This window comes from Delphinus delphis, chromosome 9 (assembly GCF_949987515.2).
Source record: "Delphinus delphis chromosome 9, mDelDel1.2, whole genome shotgun sequence".
Taxonomy (NCBI): domain Eukaryota; kingdom Metazoa; phylum Chordata; class Mammalia; order Artiodactyla; family Delphinidae; genus Delphinus; species Delphinus delphis.
The window spans coordinates 63,322,368-63,342,728 of record NC_082691.1 but is presented as its reverse complement, the minus strand read 5'-3'; the positions used below and the strand labels follow the sequence as shown (position 1 = coordinate 63,342,728).

The window sequence follows — 20,361 nt, the reverse complement described above, 5'->3', positions numbered from 1 at the left end:
CACAGGGGCCTGACGCCCAAGGGCAAGTGTGTAAGAGCTAACTGCAAACGTGGGTTCCACTGTGACTCAGCATCGAGGCTCCCTGGAATCAGTTCTCAGGTCTGGCTGTGTAGTGACAGATGAGGCCGCAAAAAATTAAAAATGAACCAAAAACCACTGAGCAGAGAGAGGGCAGTATGAGCAACAGTAAGAATAAAAACTCCAACAAGAGGAAGATATATTAGGCTAGTGATTTGTTGAAAATTAAAGCTTCTGAATTATAACACATTTCCCTTTCACTTTTTTTGACCCAGACCAATACCATGTTTATTTCACAAACACTGGGAAGATGGGTTGGAGGTAGAGGTGGGACACGGGTGCAAAGCTGCACACAGTCATCAGCAGCCCACTCGCCACACTGAGGGTCCAGCCAGGCAGTGCCTCCAAGTCCACAGGCAGCAGAAGTGAGTGCAGGGAGGGCCCTGAACACCAAGCCCCCTGAAAGCCTAAGGGGCACAGCTCCAGCTGTCCCGGGAAAACCACAAATAAATAAGAGTGGGGGGTGGCCCCACCCACACAGATCATCTAATCACCCATCTTCGCTCTGGAGGTCTGAAGGATTGCAACGATGACCCCAAAGAGGCCGATGGCACTGCCAAAGATCTCCACAATGAGAATCTTTACAAAGAGGCTGGGGTCCTGCACATCAGCCAGGGTGGCTCCACTGCCCACGATGCCCACACAGACTCCACAGAAGAGGTTAGACAGGCCCACTGTGAGGCCAGCCCCAAACAGGGAGTAGCCTGCATGGTAGTTTTGATGGCCAATGGCCTTGGGGTCAGGAGCACTGCAAGGCTCAGCCCTGTTGCTAATGACAATCGCCATGATGATGCCGTAGACGGCCACAGCCTCACAGAAGATGATGCTGATCAGGTTCTTGGTCTTAATCCTTGGGGCCTTCACCCCTTCCCCAGTGATGCAAGAGCCAGTGATGCAGATGCCCCATGCCGTCCCAACCACAGACAGGGAGATAGCTAGGCCAATGCCCAGGTTTGACCACATGACGGGGGAAGTCTCCGTCAGGAACCATGCCACATCAAAGCGGGAGCCCAAGTCAAAACTGGTGTAGCAGATTCCCATGACGAGCAGGCAGGCCCTGAAGGCCACGAAGACCCCGGAGTACAGCAGCACTAGGCCCGTCATGGCGGCAACGACGCCATGGGGGGGCGGGAGCTCAAACCGCGTCCCTGCATCCGCTGTCCAACCTGCAGCCTGTGGGCCCGCCCTGCAGTGTCACCTCCCCTTTCATTTTTATTGTGATTCCTTTTCCCTGTTATTTTTCATTGTACCAGTAACATTATTTTTAGAGGAAAAACACTGAAATACAAACATTAATATATGTATTTGAAAGTAGATATTTTCCCAATACTAAGCACATGCTGTATCATATATTTTCCATGTTGAAAATATTCTTCTCTCTGTGGGAGAGAGCCAGCTGTTTAGTGGTACGCAAAGGAACTTATTTTACTCTTGATCCACGGAACCTCCTAGGGGAACCACTGTAAAATATGTCAATGTTTTTTTTTTCCTGGAAATGGTCTACTAAATATTTAATCTCTTTTCTTTATTATCATCAGAAATTAAAACATTAGCATGAAAAAGTTTAAAATTTCTTAATTATTTTTATTTGGGAAAAGTGTACTCATTAGAATATATGGAATATTAAACCCTAAATAAGAGGACTTTATATCAAAAGAAATATCATTAATCATCTAATATAATGAATGCCAAAAATTCTATTTGTGTTCCTGCCAAAATACAGAAACTTATTTTTAAAAACTGAACTATTACTTTCTTTGTGTGTGTGTGTGTGTGTGTGTGTGTCTGTGTGTGTAATTCAGATGTCATTGCTTATTATATCATTCCATACAATTTTAAGTAAACAGACTTTGAGAAAATATACTGGGAATATTAAACAGATGATGGCAATATTGATGAAAATGTTCAAGTGTTTTACATAAGGTAGTAAGAGGCACCACTGCCACCATCACCCTCCGAAATTTGTATGTTTCACATAAAAAGAGTAAAATAGTTTATTGGCATTTAACTAGCATTATTCTTTGTAATTTATGCACCAAGATACACCTAAACAACTGCAGAATCTTCAGAGCAAAACAAAGCATTTTCTTTCACTAGCAGATATAGAAGTTTCAGTTTCTTTAAAAAACAAGCAAACATGGGCTTCCCTGGTGGTGCAGTGGTTAAGAATCTGCCTGCCAATGCCGGGGACACAGGTTCGAGCCCTGGTCCGGGAAGATCCCACATGCCACAGAGCAACTAAGCCTGTGTGCCACAACTACTGAGCCTGTACTCTAGAGCCTGTGCGCCACAACTACTGAAGCCCGTGTGCCTAGAGCCCGTGCTCCGCAACCAGAGAAGCCACCGCAATGAGAAGCCTGCGCACCACAACGAAGAGTAGCCCCCGCTCACTGCAACTAGAGAAGGCCCACTCGCAGTAACAAAGACCCACTGTACCCAAGAATAAAAATAAAATAAAATAAATTTAAAGACCAAAAAAACCAAGCAAACAAATCAACACAACTACACACACAACCCCAAAACAAAAGTTGGCCTATTTCAGTGGTCCTGAATTTTGATGTTTCTATTGTATTAATTAAAGAAATAAAATGTGATTCAGCATTTAAAAATGAGACTGATCTTCTTCACCATAATTATACTTACTTTATAATTCAAACGATTTAACTGAAGCCGATGTTAACCCAGCAAAAACCATGGATACAACTCAAACTGCTCTTTGGCTAAGAAAATTTCTTTAAAAGTTAAATATTCTTTAAAAACTCAAACCCAAGCTGCACAGGTGTAACTTTAAGAACCTACAACTGACCCTTCCAGAAACCACAGCAGTAGTTCCAAGTGTTTTGAAGCTGGGGAACATATACAGAATCACTGTAAATCGCACATACACATCAGTAACTTCCTGATAAAACTGTACTAATAGTTTCCTCTATTACTGACTAAAAAAATAAATCAAGCAGGTACTACAGTTCAGCATTTAAAAGACTTCTATGCCTATTTTTACAAAGATGCTTGGGCTGAGACATACATTTGTATACTTGAAAACAAACAAGGCTTGAAATGTGGTTTTATGTGAAACCACTTAGAAGAACTCAGACATCAAAAAACTAAAAATACACAACAGATAAATAGGAATTTATTAAAACCACTGTCTCTAACAATATAAAAATTAAATATCAAGGCATCTTTTACTCTCATCTTGGTGTATGCAGCAAAGAGAAGTGTTTTAAATAGGAACCAGCACTTCTATTTCAAATGCTTTCTAACACATTTGGCAGATTTTTTTCCTTTCTCCTATTCCACATTCCGTTGAAAGCTCTCATGATCAAACATCATGACCCAAACCAAAAGAAAAGTATACACAGATATTGACTTATTAAAAAGCAGTTCACCCTTGAAAAATAAAAAGGAACTACAAAGAATATTCTGTATAGGGAATTTCCTGGTGGCTCAGTGGTTAGGACTCTGTGCTCTCACTGCCGAGGGCCCGGGTTTGATCCCTGGTCAGGGAACCAGGATCCCGCATGCTGCATGGTAAAAAAAAAAGAATTATGCATAAAGTTCAAATACTAGTATTTAAATTTCTCTGAAGCAATTTGCGCTTCAGTAATTAAGAGAAAGAAGGGATGAAGACTTAAACACGAGAAGCCTATTAATATGGATCACGCTGTGGACTCGTTCACTCAGTAGTCTGCTCTGTTGAGAAGAGAATTTGAAAAGGGCTTCATACTCCCTTAAAAAACAAAAATCACATTCACCAGAATAAGATCATTTAAATTAACACTGATTATATATAATTCCCCATATTTGTCCACTTATGAAGCTCAATTTCTTCATAAAATATACTAAACAGTAACATTTTCACCTTTTATTAAGGCAAGTTTGGGACTTTTATGTTTGTAGAGTAACAGGCCATAGCATGTAATCTTGCCAGCCCTCCCGCCCCCATCAAGTGTGAATGTGATCAAGCCTCTACCCCCAGCTACCAACCTATGAAACTACAGATGTTAGAAGAACATGTTAAATTATTTATGCCTAAAGGATCCAATCAGCAAAATCCAGATCTTGGAAAACTGTACAGGACAAATGACCCAATTTCTTCAGCAAATTGGAAAAAAATACAAAGTTGTAGAGGAGGAATCTGTGGTCACTTGAAAGATTTATCAACTAATGGCCTTGTGTAGACTTTAGTTCAGTACCAATTCAAACAAACTAAAAATAAATATGCCTCCACACAAACACCTGTACATAAGCAATTATTCGTAACAGCCAAAAAAATGGATAAACAAAGCCTGGTAAATCCATACAAAGGAATATTATTCAGCCGCAACAAGGAATGAAGTTCCTTACTCATGTTACAACAGATCAACCTTAAAAACTTTATACAAGTGAGGGTGTTACCGAACCAGGTTTGTTCTGCCGGATGCGCAGAAAGTCAAAATGGTGAGACGCCGAGGTTTGCAGCAAAGTGAGACGGGAAGACAAATCTCAAATCTGCCTTCCCAAAGGCAAGGGGCTCAGGTATTTATGGGAAAAAGAACAAAGAAGCAGGGCACTCTGAGGCGTGGAGAGAGAGGAAAGGTTATTGGAAAAAGGTGTGATAATTGTTCTGGGCAGGCCTCTCTGCACGTTCAATATGTCACAAGTGGATGCTCTCGTATGCCCAGCTGAAGGGTCAGTGGTCCTATCCAGTCCTAAGCAGCTCGGCTCAAACCAGACAGAGCTGACTCTTGGCTCAACTTGAAGCCGAGGCAGCTGACTCCAAGTTCCTGGAAAACACCTTGGGCAAACATATTGTTTAAGCTACGTGCTGCTTGGAGGACCCGAAAGTCTTAAAACTTTGATTAGTGAAGGAAGGTGACATGGATTGCACCATGGTTTCAAATGAAGCCAGACATAAAAGACCACATATTGTAATTATTCCACTTATATGAAATATCCAGAAGAGGCATACCCACAGAAATTAATTTGGAAATGGGTAGCGACTGCTAATGGATACAGGGTTTCTTCTAATGGATACAGGGTTTCTTCTAGGTGTCATGAAACTAGTGGTGATGATTGTACAATTTTGTGAAAATACTATAAACCACTGGGCTGTACACTTTAAAAGGGTGAATTTTATGGCATGTGAATTGTGCCTCAGAAAATACAGCATTCGTGGGACAAATGGAAATTTGAATACTGACTTGCTACTTGATAATATCAACAGTTTATAATATTAAAAAAAATTTATTTTTTGAGATACATTCTCAAAAATTTACAGATGAAATACGATGCTAGAATTCGCTTTAAAAATAATACAGAATAGGTGGGAAATCATTATTTTGAGTAAGGATTACATCAGGCAAGAATCATCAGTGGATTCTGTAATGGTCCTAACATATGTCCACCAATTCTTTGATATTCTCCCTTCAAGAGTTGGGACTTCAGGGAATTCCCTGGTGGTCCAGTGGTTAGGACTCGGCACTTTCACTGCCAAGGGCACGGGTTCAATCCCTGGTCAGGGAACTAAGATCCCACAAGCCGCACAGTACGGCCACAAAAAAAAAAAAAAAAGTTGTAACTTAAAAAAAAATTTGGAGCTAAATTTCCCTTCTCTGGAATGTGGGCTGGACTTGGTCCCTCACATCTAATGACTTGACTGTAGAGGAGGTGACAGTGTGTGACTTCTAAGACTAGGTCACAAGGCTTTGCCCTCTCCTTGCCCTCTCAGGGATCACTTGCTCTAGATGAGGCCAGTACCATGCTATGAGGACACACAAGCAACCCCAGGGAGAGGCCCATGTGGCAAGGAACCGAGGCCTCCTCAGTTCCCACTAACTAAGATCCCACAGGCTGTACGGTGCGGGGCGGGGGGGGAGAAAGTTCTAAAGAACACAATTGACAAAATTGGAATAAGAATGGTACAGTAGATAAAACTATTGAGTCAATGTTCAATTTACTGAGGTTAATAATTATACTATGGTCTATAAGAGAATATCCTTATTCTTAGGAAATACACAATGAAGTATTTAGGGATAAAGGGTTGTGATGTATGTTACACTCAAATCGCTCCCCCAAAAAAGTGTGTGTGTGTGTGTGTGTGTGTGTGTGTGAGAGAGAGAGAGAGAGAGAGAGAGAGAGAGAGAGAGAGAGAGAGAGAGAGACCTACAAATGAAGCAAATGCAATAAATATTAATAGATGAAAGTAAAGGGTAATGGGTATTTGGTTTTTTTACTATTTTCATTTTTGCAACTTATATGTAGGTTTGAAATTATTTCCAAATAAAAACTTTAGAAAATCATATGGCGGGCTTCCCTGGTGGCGCAGTGGTTAAGAATCCACCTGCCAATGCAGGAGACACGGGTTCGAGCCCTGGTCCAGGAAGATCCTGCATGCCGCGGAGCAACTAAGCCCATGCACCACAACTACTGGCCTGTGCTCTAGAGCCTGAGAGCCACAACTACTGAGCCCTGTGTCACAACTACCAAAGCCTGCACGCCCTAGAGCCTGTGCTCTGCAACAAGAGAAGCCACAGCAATGAGAAGCCTGTGCACCGCAACAAAGAGTAGCCCCCACTCACTGCAACTAGAGAAAGCCCGCGCACAGCAACGAAGACCCAACGCAGACAAAAAAAAAAAAAAAAAAAAAAAAATCATACGGCAAAAATATTCTACGGGAGGGAGGAAAATAAGTGAGGGTAAAGATGAAAAAGACTGACTATAGGGGACTTCCCTGGCAGTCCAGTGGTTAAGGCTTCTAATACATAGGTTGTGGGTTCGATCCCTGGTCAGGGAGCTAAGATCACACATCCTCAGGGCCAAAAAACCAAAACATAAAACAGAAGTAATATTGTAACAAGTTCAATAAAGAGTTTAAAAATGATCCACATAAAAGAATCTTAAAAAAAAAAAGAAAAAGATTGACTAAAATTGATGAGTACTGAAGCTGAGTGGTTTATTATAAAAGGCTTAGGAACTTCCCTGGTGGTCCAGTGGTTAAGACTCTGAGCTACCCCCAATGCAGGGGGCCTGGGTTTGATCCCTGGTCAGGGAACTAGATCCCGCAGACCTGGCACAGCCAAATATTTTTTTTTTTTTTAAAGGAAGTTTATTATACTCTCCTGACTACTTTTGTATGTATTTGAAAATTTCCACAATGAAGGTAAACAACACTGAAGCGACTGAACTTGAAGATCCCCTATGTCTCTCTGAGTTCAATGGTTTTTTCGAGCATGGTGGGTTATGGATGATGTGAATTTGAGTTTCACCTTCGTTCAAGTTTTTCCTCCAAAAATTGGGGATAATAATTTCTACTAACAGGATTATTAACTTTATATTACACATGTCAAAGTTGTTAGCACGTTCTCTAGCATATCCAATTGTTCAATATGTGTCAGTAATAATTATTACTATTGGATGAATAAGTGAAATATAAAGATTAATTTCCACTTGAGGTTAAAAGAAGTATTGTCTTCGGAGTTTGTTGTTAAGGGATTAGACCGGCATAACCACGACCATTATAGGCATAAGGTATTGGAATAGGTCCACCCTGGGTTCTGCGGAAAGAACAACATCCTTATAATTAATTAGGTTAACTCCTATGCGTTAAGAAAATTTTTTTTTTTTTTTGCGATACGCGGGCCTCTCACTGTTGTGGCCTCTCCCGTTGCGGAGCACAAGCTCCGGATGCGCAGGCTCAGCGGCCATGGCTCACGGGCCCAGCCACTCCGCGGCATGTGGGATCTTCCCGGACTGGGGCACGAACCCGCGTCCCCTGCATCGGCAGGCGGACTCCCAACCACTGCACCACCAGGGAAGCCCAAGAATTTTTTTTTTAACAGGATGTAACAGAGTCCTCTATTTACCCAAAGTATCTTGTACAGAGCCCCCGGTAAAAGTACAGGACATAAAATTAGGAGCTTTTCCATCATTAAACAAAGGACTGGTGGAATCAAGCCTGCATTAAAAGTTGTGGTAAAACACACATAAAATTTACCATGTTAAGTAATTTTAAGTGTACAGTTTGGTGGCATTAAGTACATTCAAATTGTTGTGCCAGCGTCACCACCATACACCTCCAGAACTTTTTATCTTGCAAAACTGAAACTCTGTACCTATTAAACAATAGCTCCCCATTCCTCCCTCCCCCCAGCCTCTGGCAACCACCCTTCTAATTTCAGTCTCTGTGAGTCTGACTGTTCTAGGTAACTCACACCAGGGGAATCAATACAGTAGTTCTCCTTTTGCGACTGGCTTATTTCACTGGATGTAATGTTCTCATGGCTCATCCACATTGCAGCACGTATCAGGTTTCTTTCCTTTTTAAGGCTGAATAATATTCCATTGCACGTATATGTATCCACCATATTTTGTTTATCCAGCGATGGACACCTGGGTTGTGCACACCCCGTGATGACTGTGAAAAATGCTGCTATGAACCTGGGGGTACATATATCTCCTCCAGTCCCTGCTTTCAATTTCAAGCTTGGATTTTTACAATTTGTGGGAGAAAGTTATATTTTAAATTCCTCTTACCATCTGGCATTTAATTTGTTTGTTTGATGTGTTTAAGTGACCGGTAAGGGGACAATGATAATGCTTTTCCTGATAAAATACTAACATGAATGGTCTTGACCTATTCATAATAGCTAAGCTTCCGTTTCATTTCAGGTGAGTCCCTTCACGTGCAACACTACTCACATGACTACTGGAAAGTTACTTCGATTGGAGGGATTTGAAATAGCAACGTTGTTTTAGGCTTTGGATGCTGGGTGAGGATGGGGAGAACTGAAGCTGGTCAAGTTCATGGGAAAGGGCCTGGTTTCTCTTCAGCAGAAGTCTTCCTCTTTGAGGCCTGAGAACTGTTACTTGCTCACGTTTGATTTTCCCCGTGCACCCCCGTACGATGGCACTTCTTCCCTCTTTCCTGGAGGGTTACATAATTATGCAGCTCGACATCGTGGGCCTTTTTCACCCGGACAGTACTTTCTGGAACTGCTAGATTTCCAGATGAGAACTGTTTATTCTGGATCAGACTTAAGTTGGTCATCTGAATTCTCGTGGGTATGGAGAGTTTTTCTTACCCTTGGCCTACTTTTTGTGCTGCTAAATATCCTCTTACAGTTCCACCAAGCACTTTGTAAGACAGAAAGAGTTGAAAGCACTGCTTCTTTTGCTTTCTCAGTTCCTGGCTGTTTCAGTGCGTCAGTTACATGGTGCTTCTCTGGTAAGCCACAACCACAGAGGAAGGAAAGGAAGGTTTTGTTCATGTCACAATGCAAATCAAGTGCCTACTATGTGCCGTGCTCCAGGCCTCATGGTTCATTACAAAACCGGAACAGTAAGGATGGTGATAGAAATACATCCAGGGCTCAGTTGGGGGAAAAAAGGCACTGAAGGCCAGGGCTCTAATTCCCATGCAGTGTGCTTGTATTCTGTGTCCTGGCACAGTTCAGAAGCAGAAAATCACCATTGTGTTATTGACCTCATCTATCAACTCATTTTTCCATGTTCCCATAGCAACGTGGGAGAAACTGAGAAAAGATATAGGAAAGAGGAAGAAAAAACGCAGGGGAAGCAAGCTGGCCTCCTGCTTCCTCTGTATACTTCAGTAGATCCTGCGTTTTCCTCTTCTCCTCGTTATCCCAGTTTCCACAGTGATTGTTCCGATAGCTGTCAAGTGTGACCATGAACATCGCACTCACTAGTATAACACTGAAGCATCATAACTCAGTCCTCCTCTGTTGGTTGTTCCCAGTTTTTCATTTTTCACTATAATGAAAAATGCTATGACAAAGAACTCCATGCACATGGCTTTTTTCTTTTTTTTTTTTTTTTGCCTTTTGGATTATTTCCTTGATATTAACTGTTAGGAATGGAATGCCAAGCAGGCTTGGGGAGGGGGATTAAGTCCGTTTACATTGAGTTGGACGCTCTCCTGATGAAGGTACAGGGTCATAAAAATGTTCATGCCTGCGTTTTCGACACTCCTTAAAAGTACATCTCGTTGAAAGCAATGAAATAAGTATTAGCTTAACATTCACACACACTCAAAAAAGAACTCCGCTGGAGTGTGCAGGAACTCGATACAGTACAGGAAGCACTGTGTCATGGAGACCTAAATAAGGAAGGAATAAACAGTCAAGTACTGGGGAAGGCATCCTCTTCAGTCACATCATCCGGGAGGATTTCGCTGGAGTAGCTTTCCACCTAAGAGAGGATTTGAAAACCACCGATCTGCCTCCTTTCTTTTATTCAGAACATAGGCCCAGAGAAGTCTTTTTTTAACATGCCCAAGGTCACATAACAGGCTAGGACTGTATTCTGCCTTCAGCTTTTGGGGTTCTCTGTACAGACATCTTCTCCTAGTAAGTAAGGGAAACTGAGGTAGCGATTGGAACCCAAGGGAGGAGGCCCTGAGGGAGGCGGCCCACGTGCTTCCTTGGGCCTTTCCTCTCTCCTCTTCCCATCTCTCTCCCAGCCTAGAGGGATGAGAAACACCATCTTAAATCGGGTGGTGGAGCCTTCATTTTATTGTTTTCCTTTATACCCTACACATTGGATAAAAATTCATTTGAATCTCTTCAGTTGTTAATTTATAAAGAATTAAAAATTGTTGAAAGCAAATGTGTATTCAAAGCTAACTGCATATCAGATACACTGCCCGTGCGTGTGCTTAGAAAATTCACACTTTCCTTTTATATCCAATTATGCTGTTCATTTCTGGTCCCCCCTCCTCAAACCCTAGGAATTCACACCATTTTCTTCATTTTCCTTTCACCTGTCTGTGGATTGTGACCTTTCACCTTCCAGTTACATATATCTTCTCCCTTCTCCCAAAGTCACAAATCAGAACTGTCCATGCATCCAATGTTTACTAAGGGCTTACTACGTCCCAGGCACTGTTCTAGTCCCTGAAGACACAGGAGTGAATAAATCAGAAAGAAATCCCTCCTCACTTTCTATGGGAGAAGATGGACAATAAACAAATATGAACACAAATAAATGCATCGACAACACATTCGTCATCTAAACCCACTGCACCCATGGGAAACCCAAGGTTCAGAGGTGGTGAGTAATAAGCAAGTGTGGGTGCTGGATTTCAAACCCAGGCCTGTCTACATCCAATTTATGAGATCCTAACTTGTAAGCTACAAAGCCCTGAGCAAAAGCAAAGACTGATGCTGATTACTGTTGCCAAAGTCTAGCAAAATGAAAATGCAGGCACTTTTTTTTGGTAATTTTCACTTGTCAGAGACACCAGCCTTTTTGCGTTTGCAGTTTTCTTGAAAGATGTGCCTGAAAAATGGAAACCATATTCCTTCCATTGACCATGCCTACCTAACTCCAGAAACAAATTACAGTTTGAAATGGTTGGGGTTTTTATGATTAAAAATTTTAAAAATGTGTCTTATGTGTACAATTTGATTTTAACTATGTATATACTTATGAAACCACATAGATCAAGTGAAATAGTTGATTTTAATCAACACTATGCTTGGCCTTGATATCTGTCACAGCTTGAAAGTAGATAAAGTATCTTTTGGTCCCCAAAGAAAACAACTTGATGTTTCTGTTCGAAATGCTTTGTTTTGTGAAGTTGATATAAAGGCAGTTGCACTTTCCAAAACTTTCCAGCCTACTTGATGGAAAGTATTTCATACTCCTGACCCTGGGAAGGCAGCTACCTCATCCAACAGAAGTCCTCAACATACAGATGACCCCTTACAGGTACTTCTTTTCCTTCCTGTATCGGCAGGGATTTCCCCCCTCCTCACTCTTTCCTTAATCCTTGTATTCTCACCAAGAGTGATCTCCGGTGGTTTCTATACTTCTCAGGTTCCTTCTGGCTTTAGCATCCCCAAAGACTGTTCTCTTCCTTCTTTCTCCTCTGTCATCACTCCATAACCGTTCCTAGGCCTATACTCACTGACCTGCTCTTCTGCATCACAGGCCACAGGCCCCCCCTAGGGTGGACTGAAAATCTGCTCTTATCTTTACTGTCTCTACTCAAAATCTTAACCATCTTCACTCAAGGAGCAGTGTGAATGCCACCTCCTACAAGAAGCCTTCTCTGATTGTCCTAGCTGAAAGGACTGCCATGGCACTTTACTGGACCTCTCAAGACACTCATCACATTTTTCACTATCAAATTTTTTTAATCAGATCTCCTCTTGTCTCCTGGAGCCCCGACAGCACCTCACCCACAGCAAGTAGTTTGTGACTGAAACTTGACTTACTCCTGCTGGGGCTATGCAGACAGGAGCTATGTTTTCAGCTGTCAAGCTGTAAGTTACATTCTTCTGTCTGTTGTGCGGAGCATTTCAGTTCTCTAGCACCTTCTACTATACTTCAGTACATACTCTGGCTTTCTGACATGCAGGCTTTTATGAGCTGAGACACAGCTCCCATAAACAACATTGTCCATTTAGGAAACCCATTCTGCATTCCCTAAGAATTGTATCAGAAACCTTGGAAATACAATCTGCTCTTCAAGGAAGAATAGTCACAGAATTTAACCTGATAATTTAACAGGAAACAAAAAAAACGTTTTCCAACCAGGAGTAGTGACTAGTATCCTTCATTTCCAAGGAGACCCAAGAGGAAAAATTCTAAGTATTCATTAAGCCCAGATGCTCAAAGGAGTGGAATTAATGGCACACAAAATAAAAATGTTTTAAACTTCGAGTCTCAAAATGCAGGATCCATCACTAATAGAAAAACACACTTTAAAAGTTGTAAAATATAAGATTTTAAAATTTCAGGGACTTCCCTGGTGGCACAGTGGTTAAGAATCTGCCGGCCAATGCAGGGGACACGGGTTCGAGCCCTGGTCCAGGAAGATCCCACATGCTGCAGAGAAACTAAGCCCGTGGGCCACAACGACTGAACCTGCGTTCTAGAATCCACGAGCCACAACTACTGAGCCCGTGAGCCACAACTACTGAAGCCCACGTGCCTAGAGCCCGTGCTCTGCAACAAGAGAAGCCACCACAATGAGAAGCCCGCGCACCGCAATGAAGAGTAGCCCCTGCTCGCCACAACTAGAGAAAGCCCACGCGCAGCAACCAAGACCCAACGCAGCCAAAAATAATTTATATGTATTAAAAAAAAGATTTTAACATTTCAGTCCTTATGCTTTTAAATGACCATAGAGTGGGTAACACACAAAAAATACTCATTTATCTTCATCTGTTAAAACCTTACCTGGAATTTCCATTTCTAAGGCATTTAGTGGGAGTGAATGATCTATCGAGGGCACTGAGGCTTTGGCGTGTAATGGATGATCTTGTACAAAGAACCAATTCAGGATTCCTGCAGCTGAAGACGGTGCAGCGTAACTTCTGTCTCCGTGGTTTCTAGGAAGTGCTGCTGACTGACTGTTTTCTAGGGCAGAGCCAGGGGGCAGGTGGAAAGGCTACTTTTCAGATTCTCTTCTGTCCTACTTTGGGCTAATCATTCCTCAGTGCACATGGCTCACCTGGTAACGCTGATCAGAATAAAAATTCCATGGATTAGATCGAATATAAATGAAAGTCCGGATGTTAACTGCAGATGGACTTTTAGAACATATGAAGTATTCCCTTCCTGCTTGTAAACTTTAGGAAGAAACAGTGAGTTTCACCCAGGTTTATCAACATGGTGGTGGCGGCACGGGTCTCTTGGGTCTCCCCTTTGCCAAAAAGAGTAACCTCAGCAGATGCTGAAGTGTCCTCCGGGCTCTCCTGGCACCGCCCACAATCACTTTAGAGCCGCTCCTCCTTCACAAGCGCCCCCCCCTCCCCCCCCCGCTAGTCTAACGGCTGGAGAAATCAAAGGAAAACAGTTCTCAGGGTGACATCAAGATGACTGGTTTTTGACTGAGGGCTGGGTCCATAGGAGTTTTGTTCTGGGGCCCATTGTTTGGGGCAAATGGGATTTAAAGTTGGTACAAAGCTAAGAGATTGGGCCCTTGAGGAAAAGGAAGGCGGTGATGGCTGAGTTCAGAGAGACATCACCAGAGCTAACGGCTATGCAAATGCAGTGGTGCCCAACCCAGAATGAACTTTCTCAAATGCAGCACCCAACCTGCCACTTGCCCTTGGAGAGCCCTTTAAGGTTTTCCCCTACCCTTTTAGATCAAGTCCACCCCACCTCTGCCAGGCTGACAGGTATCTCTTTTTCCAAACCTGGCCTTATCTTACAGCCTCATCTCTTGCCCATCCCCCCTTGCCATTTAGGTTCCAGCCACACCAAAGAACATTCACTGCTTCCCAGTCTTTGCCTATGTTGTTCTCCTAGGCCCTGGAGCCCTTTGTATCTAAACCCACCTCACTCCTAAAACTATCACTTAGCCTTCAGGGGAAGAAACATCTACTCACCCCTGCCAAAAAGGAGCTGGCCACCTGCTCAAACACACTGGGCTGACCTTTGACCCAGCCTCTTTACCCACTATGGTAACCATCCATTCTCCCCCTGCTATGTGGGTGGCATGTACTGTGTGTGTACACAGTAGGCACTCAAATACTTGATGGGAAGAAGGTAGGGTTTAAAATGCAGTGTGAGGGACATGGGTTAGTTCTGAAAGTGACTTCCCAGGGCAAGTAGCCAAAGATGTGCACATCTTGGATCTCTGGAGGCCAGTGTGAGTCTCTGCTTCGGTGCTAAAAGTCCTTAGGGCTTGTGGCTGCCCAGGACAGTTCCGGACACACCAGACATTTATGTGACTGCTAGACTTGGAGAACATCAGCCCTTCAAAGTAAAAAAAATTGGGTTCCCTCCTCTGTCTTCAAAAACTCATGCTGAGGCAAAGTTTTGCACAGGACCTGTAACAAAATGAGAAAAATAGGGACAAATTAAACTCATACAACACAAAGAGTTACTAATTTGATTTAAAGGATTCTCCTTTACTCTGACCCTATGCTCTTCCCATGTTTTGGTATTAAAACGTCTTTGTAAAAAGTGACAGTGATAAGAGAAAGACAAATATCATATGATATGGTTTATATATGGAATCTAAAAAACTGACACAAATGAACTTATTTATAAAACGGAAATAGACTCACAGACATAGAAAACAAACTTCGGTTACCGAAGGGGAAAGGGGAAAGGGGACAGGGGTGGGATAAATTAGGAGTTTGGGATTAAAATATACACACTACTATATATAAAACAGATAACCAACAAGAACCTATTGTATAGCACAGGGAACTCTACTCAGTATCTTGTAATAACCTATAATGGAAAATAATCTAAAAAGCAGTGCGTGTATATATATATTATATATATATATAATATACATATATAAAACTGAATCGCTTTGCTGTACACCTAGAACACAACATTGTAAATCAACTATATTTCAATAAAAGGTTTTTAAAAACCAATAAATAAATAATAAATAAACAGAGTCCTTACTTGGCCAAATAAGAAGTGCCAAAACTTTCTAGCCATATCGGGGAGGGGAGGGCGGAGTGGGGACTGGGAAAGAAATCTCAGGTGAAGAAAGCCCTAAATGTGAAGGGCAAAACTGAAAAACTCCTAGAAGATTACAGAGAATATCCTTATGACCTTGAGGTAGAGAAAAGTTTCTTAAATAAAACAGAAAAAGATATCATTTCCTCTAATCATAAGAGGAAAGATAAATTTGACTACATTAAGAACTCTATGCATCACAAGAGACCATAAAGAATGAAGGTAAGTCACGGAATGAGTATTTGCAACACACATAATTGACAAAGAAATAGTATCCAGAAATCCATCTATCTATCGTCTATCTATCTATAGATTGAGGTATACACACATACATACACACTCGTAAAATTAAAATGCAAGCAAATAAGAAACAGATAACCTAACAGAAAAATGGGTAAAAGACGAATAGGCATTTCATGAAAGTGGAAATCTAAACAGTCAATAAGTAAATTAAAAAGTACTCAATTTTATTTGTACACAGGGAAATGCAAATTAAAACCCACAAGGAGATACCATCTTACACCCATCAAATCAGCAGAAATTTAAATTCCTGGTGATACCAAAGCATGGGAGACAATGTGGAACAATGTTGTTCTCATTCCCTGCTGGTGGGAGGGTAAAATGGTATCATCCCTTTGAAAAACAGGTTGGCATTAACTAAAAAGTTTGAAGAGACACATATTCCCATGACCCTGCAGTTTCATTCCCACTTTTATACCCTAGAGAAAACATGCACAGGTGCACTGGGAGATGCATACTAGAAAGGTCAGAGCAGCACTGCTCTTCACATTAGCTTCAAACCAGAAACAGCCAACGCCCACCCACAGCAGACTGGATAAACTGTGGTGCAGTCGTACAGTGGAACAGCTTATAAAGCAGTGAAAGAGAATGATCTCCTAAAACCAAAATTAAGCAGAAAAAGACAATACGAATGGTGTGATACCGTTTATACAAGTTCAAAAACAGACAAAAAATAACAATGCTGTTTGGGAAACATACACAGGAAGGAGGAGGTCGAATTATAAGAAAACGATTATCTCAAAAATCAGAAAACCAAACACATCTGGAGAAGGAAGAATTATGATCTGGGAGAGACACAAGGGGCAGCGCATTTTAGGTGCGGGCACTATGCTATTTCTTGCCTGGGTACTAGTTGTGTGATTGGTTAAGCTTAATGTATACATTTCTTTTCTGTATGTGTATTTCGCACTTAAGTTGCCCGTCCCTTTCTTAAAGTTTTACTGGTTGAAAATCTCCAAGACAGAAGCACCTATTTGCGTGGTGCTCAATCAAAGCTGAGTCCAAGTATTTTAGAAGGAACTCCGAGTAGCCCCAGGGGAGACTTTGAAGAGCAAGAGAGGCTGGAGCTGACCTTCAGTTAAGTGTCTATCGGGGGTTCTCTCAATAATGCTTCTCCAACAACTAGAGGGGTGGGAAAGCGTGACCACAGCAAAGGTGTCACTTAGCCAGGGGGCTTGTGGAGGCCAGGGTGTCAGGAGAGAAGTTTGGGATGTTACTGTGTGGTGGACCCTGAGTGCCTGATTCAGGAATCTGGATTTAATTCTGTAGACAGTAAGTAGACTTGGAGGATTACCATGCAGCAAAGGGACAATTAAAAATACCCTAATGGGGCTTCCCTGGTGGCGCAGAGGTTGAGAATCTGCCTGCCAATGCAGGGGACACGGGTTCGAGACCTGGTCTGGGAAGATCCCACATGCCGCAGAGCAACTAGGCCCGTGAGCCACAACTACTGAGCCTGCGCATCTGGAGCTTGTGCTCCACAAGAAGAGAGGCCGCAATAGTGAGAGGCCCGCGCACCGTGATGAACAGTGGCCCCCGCTCGCCGCAACTAGAGAAAGCCCTCGCACAGAAACAAAGACCCAACACAGCCAAAAATAAATAAATTAATTTTAAAAAAAAGTAACAAATGTTCAAGTACAATTGGTGTCTTAAAAAAAAACAAAAAACCCTAATGTCTTAGGGAGATGATTCTGGGTGTGAGGGGTAGGGTGGACTGAAAGTAGAGAAACTGATAAAGGCTCAGGCATAATAGACCAGGAATGACGGAAGTGAAGTTAGAAAGCGATGGAACGAAGACGAGTTACTGAGGAAGAACAGTAGGAACTTAGTGATGGAAAAAACTTTTTCAAAAACTTATTTTCTGTTCTTTCCCAGCCCTTCCATTCTAAAGCTAACTCAAGAGAGATTCTGCTTACAAGGACAAGTGACTGGAACCACGTAAGGTCAGAAGAGGACTAGCAGACACACTGATTTGATGCCGAGAGCCCAACTGAAGGCTTCAAAATTCCCTGCAACTACTTGAGAGTATTGCCAGGGTCGGGGGCCGGGGGGCGGGCAGGGAGGACACAGAGGGTGGAGCCTTTTCAGCAGCAGCAGAGTTGTTTAATGGCGAGCAAGGCGTTTTTAACTTTTCATTATGGAAATTCTCAAACATACATTAACACCAGAATAGTCTAGCAAATCTCCTGGCTTCAACAATGATCAGTATGTTATCAAGTGGCTTTCGCCATTTTCCCACCCTCCACATCAATGTGTCCCAGGAGGGAAGCCAGCTCTGGTGAAGGATAAAACATACACATTTAGAAACATTTGAATCTTAGTTTTTGTGTTAGGCTGGGATGTCAGTGGTTCCAAAACAGGTATACATGGGATCAAGAGCAAAGAGCACAACCATCTGGCTTTCCTGCCCCAGACACTCCCCGGCCTCTGAATCCACAGCCATACAAAGTGTGTTACCTGTGCTGGATGACCAGACCTTAGCTGCCTCGACTGGAGTTGGCTGTCGGTCACGCGACTGGAAGCTCCGCTGGGGATTTGTCGATTGTGAACTTGGACAGATCAGTCCTGCTGCAGAGCGGTTCCCTAAGCCTGTGATTACCACAGGAGGAGATGAGCCCTTCACAAAGTGTGGTTCCTTGGAAGAAACTGGCTCTATAATCCTGCTCTTTCCAGATGTTGCCAGGTTTGATCATTGCAACTCCCATTCTATCAGAATGAAGAGAAGGCAGCTCTGACCTGGGAGACAATGGGGGACCATCCCCTCACCACGGCAGAGCCTGAAGTGCAGCTGGAACAGGTCCTCGGAAAAGGGAGATGTTGGCAGTGTCGAGCTCTACTGCCCGAGTCACCTTGTCAGCTCCAGGCAGCAACAGTCCACGTTGTAAGAACACTGGTACCTTAAATTTAACCCTGTACTCAAGGCAGCGCACATTCCTGGGAACAAAGAAATTTGTCTCCTTCTTCTGTGAAGCTGTTTTGCAAAACAGCTATAAGGAAACCATGGTACATGGAAATACATATGTGAAAATGTGCTAGGAGTCCTCAGTGGAAATGTCAAGGTTATTCTGAAGCTCACCAGTACGGATGGAAAAATGGGTTGCTTGGGGCAATATCCTAGTCCCCTGGGGATTTCTGTCCGTGAGCATGTGACAAGATGTTACTGCACGACCAAACTCCGTTTGGTTGTACTTTGTGCAGCCCCAGGCACTAAACATTCTTGCTGCGAGGGTCACCACCTCACAAACTGAAGCACCACAAGTATTTTCAAAATGAGAGAGTAAAAAATAAAAAACGAGCAATGAGTCCTTTAGTTCCGCTGGTTTCCTAATAAACGAAGCTGGCCCTTCTCTCCAACTGTGAAGCAGGCCAGAAACCACACTGACAACATGAAGGGTACTTCTAGAAAAACAGGCCAAGTCCACTGTATGCAGGAGAAACAGGATAATTTTATTCTCATTTTTCCTTAAAATAAAGATACAGTAGAAGTTTTACAATTCAGTATGATTGGACGTGATTTATAATTTTAACATTTTTAAAAAAACAAATGACAACAGAAACAAAAGACTACTACAAATTATAAAACTACTAGAGCAAAGAGAAACTATCTTTCTAATCAAAACATGTACCACAGCTCTAAACTTCCTAAGAAAACTTTCTAAGATTTCTAAGCTAAACTTTCTTAGAATGGGGTTTGTGAAAAACCTTTAATCTCAAGTATTTAAACTATTCCTGTACCCACTAAATGCTTTCACCAACTTGTTAATCATATGCTTCCTAAATTTAGGAACCAGTGATCAAGTGGCCTGAAACAAGTCTTGATCCTATAATTCCAGCTATAAATTACTAATATTTAAAGAAAACAATATATTTTCTAAGCATGTAAGTTTTCTAAAAACTTCAATTACCTTTTCTGGCTCAGTACCTCACTGAAATGTTCAAATATTCATATTGCACACAAAAAAATTTGAGCAGCATACTATATGAGTGTGAGAAGCCGATGAAAAATAAGAGTGAGGAAAATCCCTAAGTTGTGTCCCATTTAACATGATTTAAATATATAGTTTCTATATCTTTAATTAATATAAGTAAAAAGGTAATCTTTAGAACAGCACAGAGATACAAATGCATTAGCGTTTTACAAAATATATTCAATCCCTTATACGTCCAACAATCTTTTCGTTTTGGAGCTGCCACACAAGGGAGCTAGTTTCTTCTCCTTCATATGAAAGCAGGAAGTCATGTGTACAAAGTTATTTATATGAGAAGAATAAAGATCCACATTCCTTTTCTTTGTCCTTGACAAATATTTATGGAATGTTGGAAGTGATGAGAAAACAATTCCAATGTTATGAAGTCCAAAGACTTGGAATGAAAAAACTCGTAGTGGCACGCTGAGCTACACAGCATGACAATCATCTTCTAGAAACTAGGGTTGCGTTCTCTATCGTGTTTAGAGGCTACCACAGAACTGGGTGGAAAGGCCATGAATGACGTGCCACCTCTGGTCAAACAATCAGAGCATGCAAATGTCAATGCCATCTCAAGAGTCCC

The 20,361-nt window shown here is 42.1% G+C and overlaps 1 protein-coding gene and 1 pseudogene across 5 annotated transcripts in view; both read right to left on the bottom strand.

Annotated features, from left to right (window-relative positions):
* The window catches only part of AVL9 (AVL9 cell migration associated), a 92,963-nt gene that overhangs the window by 10,333 nt on the left and 62,269 nt on the right, over nucleotides 1-20,361 (bottom strand). For 3 of the 5 annotated variants that reach the window (XM_060020691.1, XM_060020692.1, XM_060020690.1), the window contains exons 17-18: nucleotides 18,268-19,272; nucleotides 13,264-14,861 (exon numbers count right to left, since the gene is read on the bottom strand). The gene's annotated coding sequence lies outside the window, so the exon portion shown is untranslated. The remainder of the gene's footprint in view (nucleotides 1-13,263; nucleotides 14,862-18,267; nucleotides 19,273-20,361) is intronic. The other 2 variants (XM_060020693.1, XM_060020694.1) reach the window with 2 other exon arrangements.
* LOC132431121 (V-type proton ATPase 21 kDa proteolipid subunit c'' pseudogene) lies at nucleotides 118-1,618 on the bottom strand (annotated as a pseudogene).